Genomic DNA, 14,065 nt, shown 5'->3' with positions numbered 1-14,065 from the left:
TGTATGGCTAGCATACACGAGTGCTGCAGGGTTAGTGGAAGTTTCATGAGCGGGTGCAGTGTATAGCGGGTTAGCGCAAAGAATGGTTAGCCACTCTTGAGAGAGTAAGGACAAGGCGAAGGTGTACCTGTGATGCTGGGAGTTGGAGATCAAGGATTTCGCACGAGAATGTGTCTGATTTTATTGCATTTTAGTGTTATTCGTCTTCCCTGCTCGAATGTTGTGTGCTTTGTGCTTTGTGGAACTCATGAGTGATGTGAGTTATCCATTAAGTGAATATGTCAAGTCACATGTGAAAAAGTTAGATAATCTCAGAGTGATAGATTTGACCCTGCTTCCCAACTCTTGTCTGAGTCCAACCGTTGTAGGGATGAGTATGTTACTCGAAGGATTATCTGAGCTATTGTATTCATGGAATGGTTGATTGATATCGTGAGGAGTTTTTCAGCAACTGATGGCAGAGGGAGCGTGGGTGAATCCTTAGATAGCCTATAAAGTATTCTAGTGCAGTTGTTTTGCTATTGAGCAGGTTTCAGGAGTATGTTATGATTAGGTCTTAAAGGACCCGAAAGGATTCTTGAGGAGAGTATGGATAGGTGTGGAAGGTAGTATTGGGCCCGTACTACTGGAAGCACATGATTCATACTCAAATCGAGGAGCATTTCGGAGATTTTAAGGCTGGTCAGGGTAGATAGCATGGTTGAATACCATGGTTCGAGGCAGTGGTTCCATATCTATTGATCTTTTGGCTTGGGCCGCTCAGACAAGGATAGGTTTTGTGTTGTGCAGGCCCCTGCAATGATTTTGATGTGGGTTGGATGGTTCAGGCCCGAATGAGTATGTTGATTGGAAGTTTCGAGGGTTTTGTTAGAGGTCGTGCCTCGGACCACGAGATATGAAGAGGAAGCGGTTGTCATGATCGGTTTGGAATTGCATCTGGGGTTTAAGTGGCGAATTGTCAGTTTGGGTTGTTGTTATATGTGGCAAGGATTTTGCTTTCATATTTCCGAGTTCGAAGAAGTGGGCAGTCTAATAACCTCCCAAGTTAGGTTGGATTCTTAGCTTGAGGTCTGTTGATCACGATGGTTGGCGACAACATGTCAATGCTGGTGTGCGTAAGTGGTCTGTTGTGGCACGAGTATCTTAGCGATGTGAGCAAGGTTCGTATCCTTGGGAGATGGAAAGTCAGGTGCTGGATTGTCATATGGGTTGCATGCAGGGGTCTATGTTTGGGTCGTAAATCAGTAGTTTCCTATGTTTTGTAAGTGGTTATTATTGGAAATTCAGAGGCTTTCAGCTAGAATTCATGCTCTCTTGGGGTTCGTTGGATCCATTCTTTTGAAGTCTATTCTTCGTATGTTATTTAATCCATGGTCAAGTATGGTTGTATCTAGTTGGGCTATTTGGGTTATGTTTTGGTTTCACCACCAGTAGGTGGTGGTTCGAGTTCTAAGTGGGGGAGAATTGGAATTCTCAGGTCGAACGTCAATCATTGAGGGTTCTGTTAGTTTGCTAGTTGGTTTGCTGCTTTCATATTTGTTGGGAAGATGTTGGTTGGTGGCCCTTTTCAGAAGCATGTATGTTCAGCTCTAAGCGGGTTGTGGTTTCTCTGGTTTGGGTGTCAAGGTATTCTAGGCCATTGGTCGTTGAGTTTGTTATTCATCAGGATTTATCTGAAGGATTTAAGTGGTGCAATTTAAAGGTCAAGGAATGAGACAGCTACCCTCCTGTTTGGTATATTCTAAGTCCCTTCGGTCTTCAGGTGTGCTTACCCTCAATGGTAGAGTGGGAGCTTGGTTCATGGTAGACTTAGATTTTGGTAGCCTTCAGGATCATCTTGAAGGTTTTCTCGAGCTAGTAGGGTAGCGATGGAATCCGTTCAGTCCAATATGGGGTCTTGTTTTGACCAATCATGAGGATGTTTTTTGTTTGATTAAGGTGGCATGTTGATTATATATGGTGTTTCTTTTCTCTGTGGATGAGATTTTCGGTCTCTTAAGTATATGTATGGGGGTGTTCCATGTAAGTTGGGCAAGATGGCTTTAGGTTTCTTGGTTCGAGTTATGTGCATGGTTCTTTTGGGTTTCAGCTTTCGGTTTGGATCAAAAGTCCGAGCATTATCCTTCTATGGATCGTGTGCAACTTGTTTTCATAAGGATTGCTTGGGTAGCAACTATGTGGTGCTTAGTGACGCTGTGAGAGTGTCGTCAAGGTGTGTGTGTTATCAGAAGCATTTCAGTCATATGCTATGGGCCTATGGATCATAATGGCTCACTTCTTCTACTTATAGTGTTTCCAGGGTTGACGCGTTGATGGGGGTCAGGCGAGTCGTAATCTGTTGGTTGGACAAGGGAAGTAGTAAGGATTGAGGGAAGTATCAGGCAATTATCAAAAAGTCTCGGCATGTTGTAGGCAATAATTCCAGTTGTTTGTAAGCGGTTGTTAGAGTTGTGATTCTCAAATTGGAAATTCCTTATGCATGATGGGTTTTGGCCATAAGAACATCCTATGTGCTCATTCAAACCCTAATGCTTGGATCGAGGTTTCTCTATTGTACATGCAATTCATCCAAGACTTTAAACCCTATATCTAGCATACAATTAATCAAATTAACTTATGAATGGTGTTTAGATCTTACCTTGATTGTTATGTAGCAATAACAATCTCAAATCCTTATTGTAATGACTTTAGAATGCTTAGAGTCACAAGTGTCACTTCTCTAATGGTTCACAAACACCAAGAGCAAGAGGATGAAGAATAAGGAGAGAGGAGGCTGCCAAAAACCGTCCAAAATCCTAAGGAGTTACTTCCACACGTTTTTGGTGCTCTAGGGATCTTTAAATAGTGAGGCTATTAGGGTTATCAAACAAGGAAACCCTAATTTGGATGCTTAGGCCCTAAGCAACCCATGGACTCCTTCCTTAAAGGCCTAGGACGACTTCTAATGGGTTTCCCCATAGAATTCGTCCACCCCTTTAATATGGAGTCCATTAGGTCAATATTAAACTATCATACAATTGACAGTTCTAGTCCCTTAAGTTTAGTTAATGTCTTTTAGCCACAAAATTAATTCCTAATTAATTATTGACTAATATTAATTAAACAATATGATTTCTCCTTTAATATATTATTCTTATAATATATTAATAAATCATAATTAATCCTTTCTCTCCATAATTCATCCTATCAAGTTGCTTTGGTGAAGGCAACCCAAAAGGACCATGCACCATCGGGTCAAGTACATACCAAAATAGTTATGGACTTAGACACTAATCCAATAGTCTCCCACTTGGATAAGTCTAATAACTATTCTGCGTATGACTTCAGATCCTGATCTGCAATCGTAGCTTTCCAAAGCCGCTGTCAACTCTGATCTTATCAGATACGCGTGTCCTTTAGATAAGGATCGTATATTCCTCCATTCTAGATATCGTATAGATGTGAGACATGAACTTAATCATTCTCTCTATACTATTTCCCGACTTTCGATTTATGACAACTGACAACAGACTACAATTGAACCATCAATTTAGTCTCGGCTTGGCCAAGCGCTTAGGTGCCATCACTAAATCATCAAGGGGCCCAAAGATATCGCTTTTATCCTACTTTGGATAAAAGGAACGGATAAACTTTGACTCAATGCTCGCTTGCACTCACTTATCGAATCACACACAATAATATGTTTTATAACACCAAGTTACTGGTGCATTTATATATTATCAATGTGCAACCGACTCGCAAGATACAACTCACACATCTCGGTTTCAAGAATATAAGATGTTATCATCTCACTAATCACTCGTGATACAATTCATGAAGTGATCAACGTGAGCGTGGGTTTAATCCAATGCTCAAATCGTATTCATAAGCACTCATGAACGTTGCAGAAAACATTTGCTTATGTCTAATACACTTTAGACAATCCACACACCAATTCACGACAGTCTTTATTCATACCTACTTCCAACATATGAACGACTGTGGCCCGTTCGAATAATTTGACTGTTCTGAAGCAATTAAATTATTCAGGAAGTCAAAACATGCAAAGTGAAACACAAGAATAATACTAATCCCATATGGCCTCAAACCTTTGAGTATAAATAAAACACCTTTTATTTATCGCCATATCGATTACTCATTATTTGTTGTTTCGGGTAATCAACTTCTTACTTGAATTATAACTATACTCGTCCCATGCTCTTAGCATGCACACAATGTTTACCTACGGTCCTTACTTTGTGAAATAGGTCAAATGAATACATTTCCAATCATACTCATTTCACAACTCCCAATCCTTATCATAAGTATAAGAATATCAAACTTTTATTACTTATGCTAGATTCTAACATTTTACGCAATGATTCTTTTGTAAAGTCATAGCTCAAAATCATCAAGACTTAGCTAATCTCTATCAGAAACAATTCTATAGATATGATGTCTCTCACTCAAAGTACATTCCTTTGAACATCCTTCTTGCATAAAAGTTTCTAATCTAGATATAGATTTTCAATATCCAACTCCCACTATGGAAACATTTCCATATTTGCCATATGACAACTCATTCTTAATAGAATCTTATCTATTCATAATAATGTCGATATGGTCCATCTAATACCATACTTCCAACTACTCACAAGCGACCAATGCTCAGCGAACTTTGGATCGTCCTTTGATAGTTGTTTAGTTATCTTAGTCAAAACCGATTCTTGTCATTTTTCCCTCTAAATGCGCTAGACATTTGGAAAATTTTAGAATGGTCAAATATTATAGCATTTGCAATCAATCCTATACCCGAATTGTATGGGACACGATGCATAATGTCTTACATAAAGATACGATACTTTATCAATCTTTTGCCATAATATTTTATGTGTCACGTTCTCACAATTCGAACTATGAAGAGGGATGCCATAATCATAATCGAAATTTGAGAATGCACTATTAATCCTTGACTAAATTTATTAACATTCCACAACCTATGCCTTTAGATTTGAAATGAAGCAAATTATAGCAAAACAACTTTTCAACCCTTACGACTTTGCAAAGTATAACTTTTGTTTTCTATAATTAATATTGCTAACTTGCAATACTTGCTATAATAATGTGACATCCCCATTTTCACGGCCAAAAAAGACCGATGTTGTTTATGCTTTATAAAAATCAGAGTACTTCATTTTATAAAAATGTTGCGGAATTTGTTCCCAGAAAAACATGGTAAATACGTTATTAAAACATTTTCGAAGAAACGTATTTATTTCATTTTAAAACGTTTGGGATGTCATCGTTAATACAGAAACATAAGCATAAACAGAACTTACAATTATTTACACTAGTGATCTACATCTCTTTAAATCTCTCAGTGTAATGTCACTTCATATCAACACCTGTGATATAAATAAACTGAGTGGGTCAGGTTGGGAAACCTGGTGAGTACATAGGGTTTTCAACCCACAATAATATAATTATTATGTTTAAACAATCAAACAATCAACCCAATTACCCATCCCCATTATCTTCTTTATTCTTAAGGATCTACCCTAAGAATCAGCTATTTCTCATTCATTCATTCCTAAGGATCATCCTAAGGAAACAACATGAAGTCCATTGTTGCCAATGACACATTGGTCAAGCGCAGCTGCTAATATTGTCACTTAGGCTCAGCTGCCAGAATTAGGACATTTTCTATGAGGCGCTTCTGCCGGTATTGACCTTTAAACACTACTATCATGGTCATAAGGCTCCTTATTAGGCGCAGCTGCCGATACAATCCTTAGAGCGCAGCTGCTAGGACGTTTACCGTAGATCTAAATCATCTACGGGTTGTGGCGCAGCTGCCAGTGCTCATCTATAGGGTACTAGGTCCACTGCTGCCAATGTATACCTATAGGGCACTAGGTCCGTACTACTAATGTTCCTCTATTTCAACTTTTATCCATCATCATTCATCTACCCATGTTTTACCCAACATATTTTGTAGATATAAAATACTTTATACAGTTTACATCATTTAAAACATGTATAAAAATCTTTCACCAGCATAGACAACAAGTATTCAGACAATATGCACACATAACACGTAATTTATATTAAAATACTTCATATCTATGTGTAAGATGAAAGAGACCATGCACTCACCTGATTAGGTGGTGATTCCGAACTCAGACAGCACTTCGTTATCTCAAAACAATTTTCCTTGACAAAACCTAGTATCAATACCACTAGGGTTTAGTTTTTAACGTTAACCACAACTAATTAATAGTCTAGCTATTATTACTATTATATAAGCGTTAAATAACACTCAATATAACTCATAATAATAGCCCAAATAATTATTTTAAGGTCCTAATAATGTTACTATAATTAAATAAAATCTATATTAAATATAGTATAGGCATAGCTCACTTACAGCGAGTTTTTATTAAAAACCGGGCTTCGCTGGAGCAGCGTTTCCAAGCCGAAAGCTTTTCTTCTCGGAGCCGTCGGGCGCTCCAGGGCTTTCTTCTCGTACTAGGGAGGTTCCGTAGACTTGGGAGGGGTTTAGGGAGGCTAGAGAGAAGTTAGAGAGAGAAAGAGAGGCTTATGGTGTGAAGAAAATATGAGGAGTTCACCCTTGTATTTATAGGAGTTTTATAGTAAAGTAGTCTCTAAGCTTCGTCCGTAACTTTTGCATACGAGCTCCGTTTTTTGTCTGTCTTTTTACCGTTGAGTTCCTATTAATGAGATCTTCAACTTTCATTTAGACCTCGTTGGCTAATTCTCATTCTATCTCGGATTTACAAAACTGTATCGAATTCGCCGCGCTCGAAAAGTAGGGACTAAGCTTCGTCCATAACTTTCGCATACGAGCTCCATTTTTTTCTGTCTTTTTACCGTTGAGTTCCTATTAATGAGATCTTCAACTCTCATTTAGACCTCGTTGGCTAATTCTCATTCTATCTCGTATTTACAAAACTGTATCGAATTTGCCGCACTCGAAAAGTAGGGACTAAGCTTCGTCCATAACTTTTGCATACGAGCTCTATTATCGATGTTCTTTATATCCACGCATTGGTATTTACGAGTACTACAACTTTCATTTAGATCCCGTCGGCTAAAAATCGACCGATCTAAAATTCAGATTTCGGGCTGTGCACTGCTATGCTAAATCTTAGAAAAATCATAACTTCCTCATACGAAGTCAGATTTGGGCGTTCTTTTTATCGATGTTCTTAGTTTAACATATTCTACGACTTTCGTTTAGATCGCTAAGGCTAAATCTCGCTCTATCGTAAATTCACTATTTACGCTTCCCGGTATCGTGCCGGTTCCGTCGCGAAACTTCAACGGGTCATAACTTCTTCGTTATAACTCGGTTTTCGGCGTTCTTTATATGTACGAAAACCTTGTAACATACTCTACAACTTGGTTAAGATTATTTATTCTAAATAATCTTTTGTCGAAAAGTCGTTTTCAACCCCTATTGCCTCTAATTTGACTAGCCCAGATTTGCGGGCGTTACAAATAATCATACAAGCACAACATTTATGCTCCCAATATGATGATTATTATCACATAAGCATAACTCTTATGCTCCCACTAGCTTTGACATGTATTCAGAAACAACTTAACTTCCAGAAAACAATTCATATTGAATTTCTTAAGTTCATATTTCTAATGCTTTGATAATCCTTTATCTAAGCTTCTCAAACTTATACACCTTTGCCTTAGATAGTTCATATGCATGTCTAAACAATTCAGACTATTTTCCAAATCTCACAATTCGAATCATGGAAAGGGATACCGTAATCATAATCAGATTTGAGAATGCAATTTTCACAATCACTATCTTCTTAAAACCTCTCTTAGTGAAAGCATTTCCTCACAATCATTTTCATGAAGGAGGGAATCTTGTGACACTTAGATTTTTTTTATGGTGATGTGTTCCTATCCATGTGAATTTGTCAAAACCAATGTTTGCGACAAATCCAAACTCATATGGACTGAACTTTCTTAATCTTGACTTTTTGCCTTACGGTAACACGGCTGCCCACCATGTCTTCCAAGTAGTTAAGTAGCTCACCCTTTCTTATCAATGTACTTTTCATTAATCAAGGTGCTTGCCTTTTATGCGTTCAAATGAGAACTCATAGAGCTTACATGCATAATTAACTCAATTGGAACGGCACATAAACAAGATAGTGTCAACATGATAGGTTGTAAACCTCAAGTCGTGTGCTAGTGATGATCGATAAGGTTTATTCTTGATTAGTTCTTGAAACTTTTCAAGACCATTAAGACTCCCACTGACTCCTTGACATATAAGATTCTCTTGTCAATAAACATTTCTTTACAAACAAATAACCAAGGCATCAATACAATAGAAACCAATCAAGGCTATGATACCACTGATGGGTTTTGGCCATAAGAACATCCTATGTGCTCATGCAAACCCTAATGCTTGGATCTAGGTTTCTCTATTGTACATGCACTTCATCCAAGACTTTAAACCCTAGATCTAGCATACAATTAATCAAATTAACTTATGAATGGGGTTTAGATCTTACCTTGATTGTTATGTAGCAATAACAATCTCAAAGCCTCCTTGTAATGACTTTAGAATTTTTAGAGTCACAAGTATCACTCCTCTAATGGTTCACAAACACCAAGAGCAAGAGGATGAAGAATAAAGAGAGAGGAGGCTGCCAAAAACCGTCCAAAACCCTAAGGAGTTACTTCCACACGTTTTTGGTGCTCTAGGGATCTTTAAATAGTGAGGCTATTAGGGTTATCAAACAAGGAAACCCTAATTTGGATGCTTAGGCCCTAAGCAACCCATGGACTCCTTCCTTAAAGGCCTAGGACGATTTCTAATGGGTTTCCCCATAGTATTCGTCCACCCCTTTAATATGGAGTCCATTAGCTCAATATTCAACTATCATACAATTGACAGTTCTAGTCCCTTAAGTTTAATTAATGTCTTTTAGCCACAAAATTAATTCCTAATTAATTATTGACTAATATTAATTAAACAATATGATTTCTCATTTAATATATTATTCTCATAATATATTAATAAATCATAATTAATCCTTTCTCTCCATAATTCATCCTATCAAGTTGCTTTGGTGAAGGCAACCCAAAAGGACCATGCACCATCGGGTCAAGTACATACCAAAATAGTTATGGACTTAGACACTAATCCAACAATGCAGTTGTAAGTCATAAAGTTCTTGGGGATTGCATCGAGTGGGTGCCCAGGTGGGAGTGCACCGGAGTCGGTAAGGGTTGGATGTATCGCAAAATTTCATGGTTTGATCATCGTTGCTAGTCAAAGCAGTGGTCGGTAATGGCATAGCTTAGAGTCAAGGGTGTTAAGATTTTGGATTCTTCATATGGTTTGGTTTTGGGATAAGTTCACGGTCAGTGTGTTTCGAGGATCATTCTTCATGGTTCTGGTAATGCCCCAGTTAGGGACTGGGGGCGGATTCAAATACATGGTTCTACCATTGTGAAGGTTGGACTAGTGGGGAGGTTTCAGGCTCCTAGCAGCAGTGTTTTGGGCAATATTAGTGTTTTGGGCAATATCATTATTTTTGGCAGTATTAGTGTTTCAGGCTGTATTAGTGACATGGGATTACACGTGTGTGTGTGTGTGGAGTATCTGGGAGTTTTGGAAATGATAAATCACTCACATCAGGATTAAATAATCTCAGAGTAATTGGTTTGACCTGGCTGGGCAATTCTCTTCTAAGTCTAACCAATGCAAGGATGAATCTTATACTCGAAGGATTATCTGATCCTTTTATCGAGTATAAGTCTTCTGTCACTATATATGGTTAGTGACTTTGTTTTATTTTGAAGCAACAATATGATCAGGTGTTGGAAGTATTTTGGTTGGTATGAGACTCTATGAGGTTGGCTTGGTGACGATTTGGTAGGGGAGGTCCGACAGGGATTCAAACCGTTGAGACTTTAGGTTGCGGATCTCAGGAGAGGTAATATTGGTTAGTATGCAAAGGATTGAGGGTTTATCCTTCATCGAGCTTGAAGAACTAATTTAGGGATGGTTTTGGTAGATCTTGATAAACCGTTGTATGATAAGAGTTGGAAGCATTATGGTGGGTCTGTTGTTCATCGAGGGCTTGGCATGGAGTTGTTTGAGTGTGAGCGGTCTGTTGGGGAGTCAAACCATTATAGATTTTAGGTCTTAAAAGGGTAGAAGTGGTTTGCATGGTCAGAGGTTTTGATTGTTGTCTTTGGGATGGAGATTTCTGTTTGGATTCCGGTTACCAAGGGAAGATTGTCTTAGGCGCAAAATTTCCGATTGTGAGCACTGGGTTGGTCGTTGGTTATAAGTACTAATAAGGAGAGATTTCGAGGATGAAATCTAATTTAAGCTGGGGAGATTTGTAACACTCGGAATCTAGAAGGTTAATTATGGAATTAGGCAAATTTCAAGTTGAACTCGACGAGTTGGAGGAGCCAACTTGGCTAGTTGAAGATGAAGAATCATATGATTTAATGGGTCTACTCGACGAGTTGAGGAGCCTCAACTCAGCGAGTAGGAATTGGCTTGACCACGAAGTTTAATGAGGCAACTCAACGAGTTGAGGAGCCTTAACTCGACAAGTTGGCCACTCATAAGGAAATCATATATTTAGGGTCTTGCACCCTATTTAAAGGCCTTAAACTTCCTTGTTCAGCCTCCTTATCCTCTTAAAACCCTAAATCAAGTTGTGAGCCTCTTGTTGGGAATATTGTGGTTTTGAGTGAATTTTTGTGGGCTTTTGGTGCTTGGTGAAAGTTTGGAAGAGCTTGAAGTTGTTTAGCTTGGAGGGAAGCTTTGGGATCCATAATCTATCACACTTTTGGCAACCATTTGAGGTAAAAAGTCTGGAACTTGGTGATTAATAGCTTAGATCTTCTCATCTGGGTTTTATTGTGATTTTGGCCTCCTTTTTGAGTTTATGGTTAAGAAAAGTGGTGTAAAGGTTCATCCTTTCAGATATGAATTTGTTTTGCTACCCTTGAGCTTAAAGGTGCAAACTTTAGGAGGATTTAGATGTCATGCATGCATTACATTGAGTATTAAGATCATTTGAAGCTTAAGAGCTTCATCTAGGCATGCATGGACGTAAAGTTAGCAACTTTACATGGTTTTCCAGCTCAAGGAAGTCCGATCTATGCTTTGTGCCCATGACTTTATGGATTAGGTGCTTAATGAATTAAGTTGTTGGACTTTGAGCGAGCTCGGCGAGTTTATGGATAAACTCGATGAGTTAGCTCGGTTTTCCCCGATATTTTCAGATGAATAGGGGAACTCGATGAGTTGGTGGGTAAACTCGGTGAGTTGACTTGGGTTTTCTCGATATGTTCTTATTGATGGAGGAAATTGACGAGTTGAAGGACAACTCGACGAGTTGGGTCAACTTGGACTGTTGACTTTGACTTTTGACTTATGTCTTTGACCAAGTTTGTCTCAAGAGGTGTTTGTGGTAATCTGATTTGTATTTAAGGAAATTATGGGCTTAGGATAAGACCTATATGGGGTTGGGCCCAATTTGGAAAATTGGGCCATTAGTGGGCCTATGAGGATCTTTCAGTTTTGGGCCTCAGTTTTGGTGTATGTTGGGTTAGGGGTAAATTGGTCATTTTACGCCAAGTTTGGATGTTGGTTTATGGCATGGAACCCAATTGATAATTGGGTGTGTTGTTGGTATTGATAGCTCAGGAAGTTGGAAGGGCTGTAGCTAGGGATTTCTTTCGAGGAGCTTCTGCATTCGAGGTGAGTCTTCCTTATTGTGCTTATGGGTCGAAGGCACCAATGTCGACCCTTTTGGATTGTTATCCTGATTTATCGTATATTTGTATGTTGTAGTGATCTGTTAGATCGGTATCCTGGTATATAGGATATTGCTATGATATGTTAGATTTGTATCCTAGTAGATAGGATGTTGCCATGTTGTTATAATCTGTCAGATCTATATCCTGGTAGATACAATTATGCTGTGCTTAGTGATTTTATATGATCTGCTTGTTTGTCTATAGATTAGTTATATGTTAATTGTTATGTATATGTCGACATGTGTGTGTGTGTGGTTGGGTTGAGGCGGCCCTGCCTTGTATTGAAGGCCAACAGACCCAGGGTGGTCCGGATAGACTAAAGGCCTGCGAGGCGAACCAGTCAGGTCGAAGGCCCGAAGGACGGTCCAGACAGACTGTAGGTCCGATGAGGTAGTACAGACATGCTGAAGGTCATGTGAGCGATCCAGACAGGCTGTAGGCCCTATGAGGCGGTCCATACATGCTGAAGGCTCTGTATACATGATGTTGTTTGTATATGTTATTTGTTTGGGTGTTGGGACTTTAGGGGAACTCACTAAGCTTCGTGCTTACAATTTTGGTTTATGGTTTTAGGTACTTCAGTGGATCGTGGCAAGGTGAAGGCATGACCGTACACTTCCTCGTGTTTTGAACTGATGATTTCTGGGAAACTCTGATAATGTGAATGTTTTGAAAACTATGTTGAAAGAGATTCTGATTTTTAAATAATGTTCCGAGAACAAAGGTTTTTGTAAACACTTCTATTTCAAAAGGTTTGCTTTGAAAAGATTAATTTGATGAAATTTTTGGGATGTTACGAGTTGGTATCAGAGCCTTGGTTTGAGTGAATTGGAGGAACACTCGTGTGAATCCAGTTTCAAACTAAGGAAAAAGATTTTCAAAATGTTTTTGTAAATGGTTTTCAAAATACATATACTTAGGGTAAAAAGACCATTTTACCCATTACCTAGTTTGGTCCAAGACTAAGGCCCAAACTTTCAATCTAAAAGTCCAAAAACCAAATAACCATCTAAGGTCTACATATGGGCCAATTTTCCAAATTGGGTTCAAATCCCTACACAGGCCTTACCCTAAAGCCCAATAACTTTTCCCTAGTCCAAAACACTTGTTCTCAGATGGCCCAACAATGCCCCAAGCAACCAAGCCCAAAAGATAGCCCAATCCAAAGCCCAAACAGACCGAGTACGCGAGGCGTACTCAGCTCGTACGCGCAATGTACTCGCTTAGAGGATTGTACGCTAAGCATGCCTTCTTTTACGTCCAACATACTCACCTATTCAGCCAAAACTCGATTTTCGTCTTTAATCCCTTAAGACATAGGCCCAAAACATAGATCTGACTTCCTTGAGCTGGAATATCACGTAAAGTTGCTAACTTTACGTTCATGCATGGCTAATGATGCTCCTAAGCTTAAAAAGGACTTAACAAGCAACTTAAAATGCATGCATGACACCATAAATCTCATAAAGCTTGCACCTTTATGCTCAATGAGACTAAAACAAGCCCATATCTAAAGGAACGAGCCTTCAAACGACTTAACTCTTCCATTAACTCAAAAAGGAACCAAAAGCATAACAAACTAGATATGAAGAGATCTAAACATATGCAAGACAAGATTCAAACTTGATACCTCATAAAGCTTTCCCACAAGATGATGATTCTGGATCCAAGACCTTCACTCCACCAAGACAACTTCAAGCTTCACCTCTCCCTTCACAAAAGCAAAAATGGGCACCAAAGTCTTCTTAATAGTTCAAGAACACTACGAGGAGGTTAAGGGTCGATTTTAGGGTTTTTGAAGCAATGGAGGCTGGTAAGGAGCCCAACCATGAGGACTTAAGACCTTTATATAGGGTGCAACACCCTAAATTATGGTTTCATCATAACTCGCATACGCCTCGTATACACATATGTACGTCTAACGTACATGACCGAAGTCCCATCCTAATCTCGGATCAGTATGCTAAGCGTACCAAGTGGTACGCCCCGCGTACTCGCTTTACAACTTGTACGCTAAGTGTACCAAGTGGTACGCGTTGCGTACTGCTCAAGGACCAAAATGCAAATTATTTCACAACAAGGGTAAAATGAGAACATGCCACTTGTACGCTAAGTGTACCAAGTGGTACGCGTTACAATCAATATTTTTTTCCTGTTAGTAGAATGATGTCATCTCCAAAAAGAAACAAACTCAACGCATATCGGTGGAAGTGTACATTTTCTTGGAAGACTATTTGGAGGA

This window comes from Lactuca serriola, chromosome 2 (genome assembly GCF_051521515.1).
Source record: "Lactuca serriola cultivar US96UC23 chromosome 2, Lser_US96UC23_V15, whole genome shotgun sequence".
NCBI lineage: Eukaryota > Viridiplantae > Streptophyta > Magnoliopsida > Asterales > Asteraceae > Lactuca > Lactuca serriola.
Note: the sequence above shows the minus strand (reverse complement) of the source record.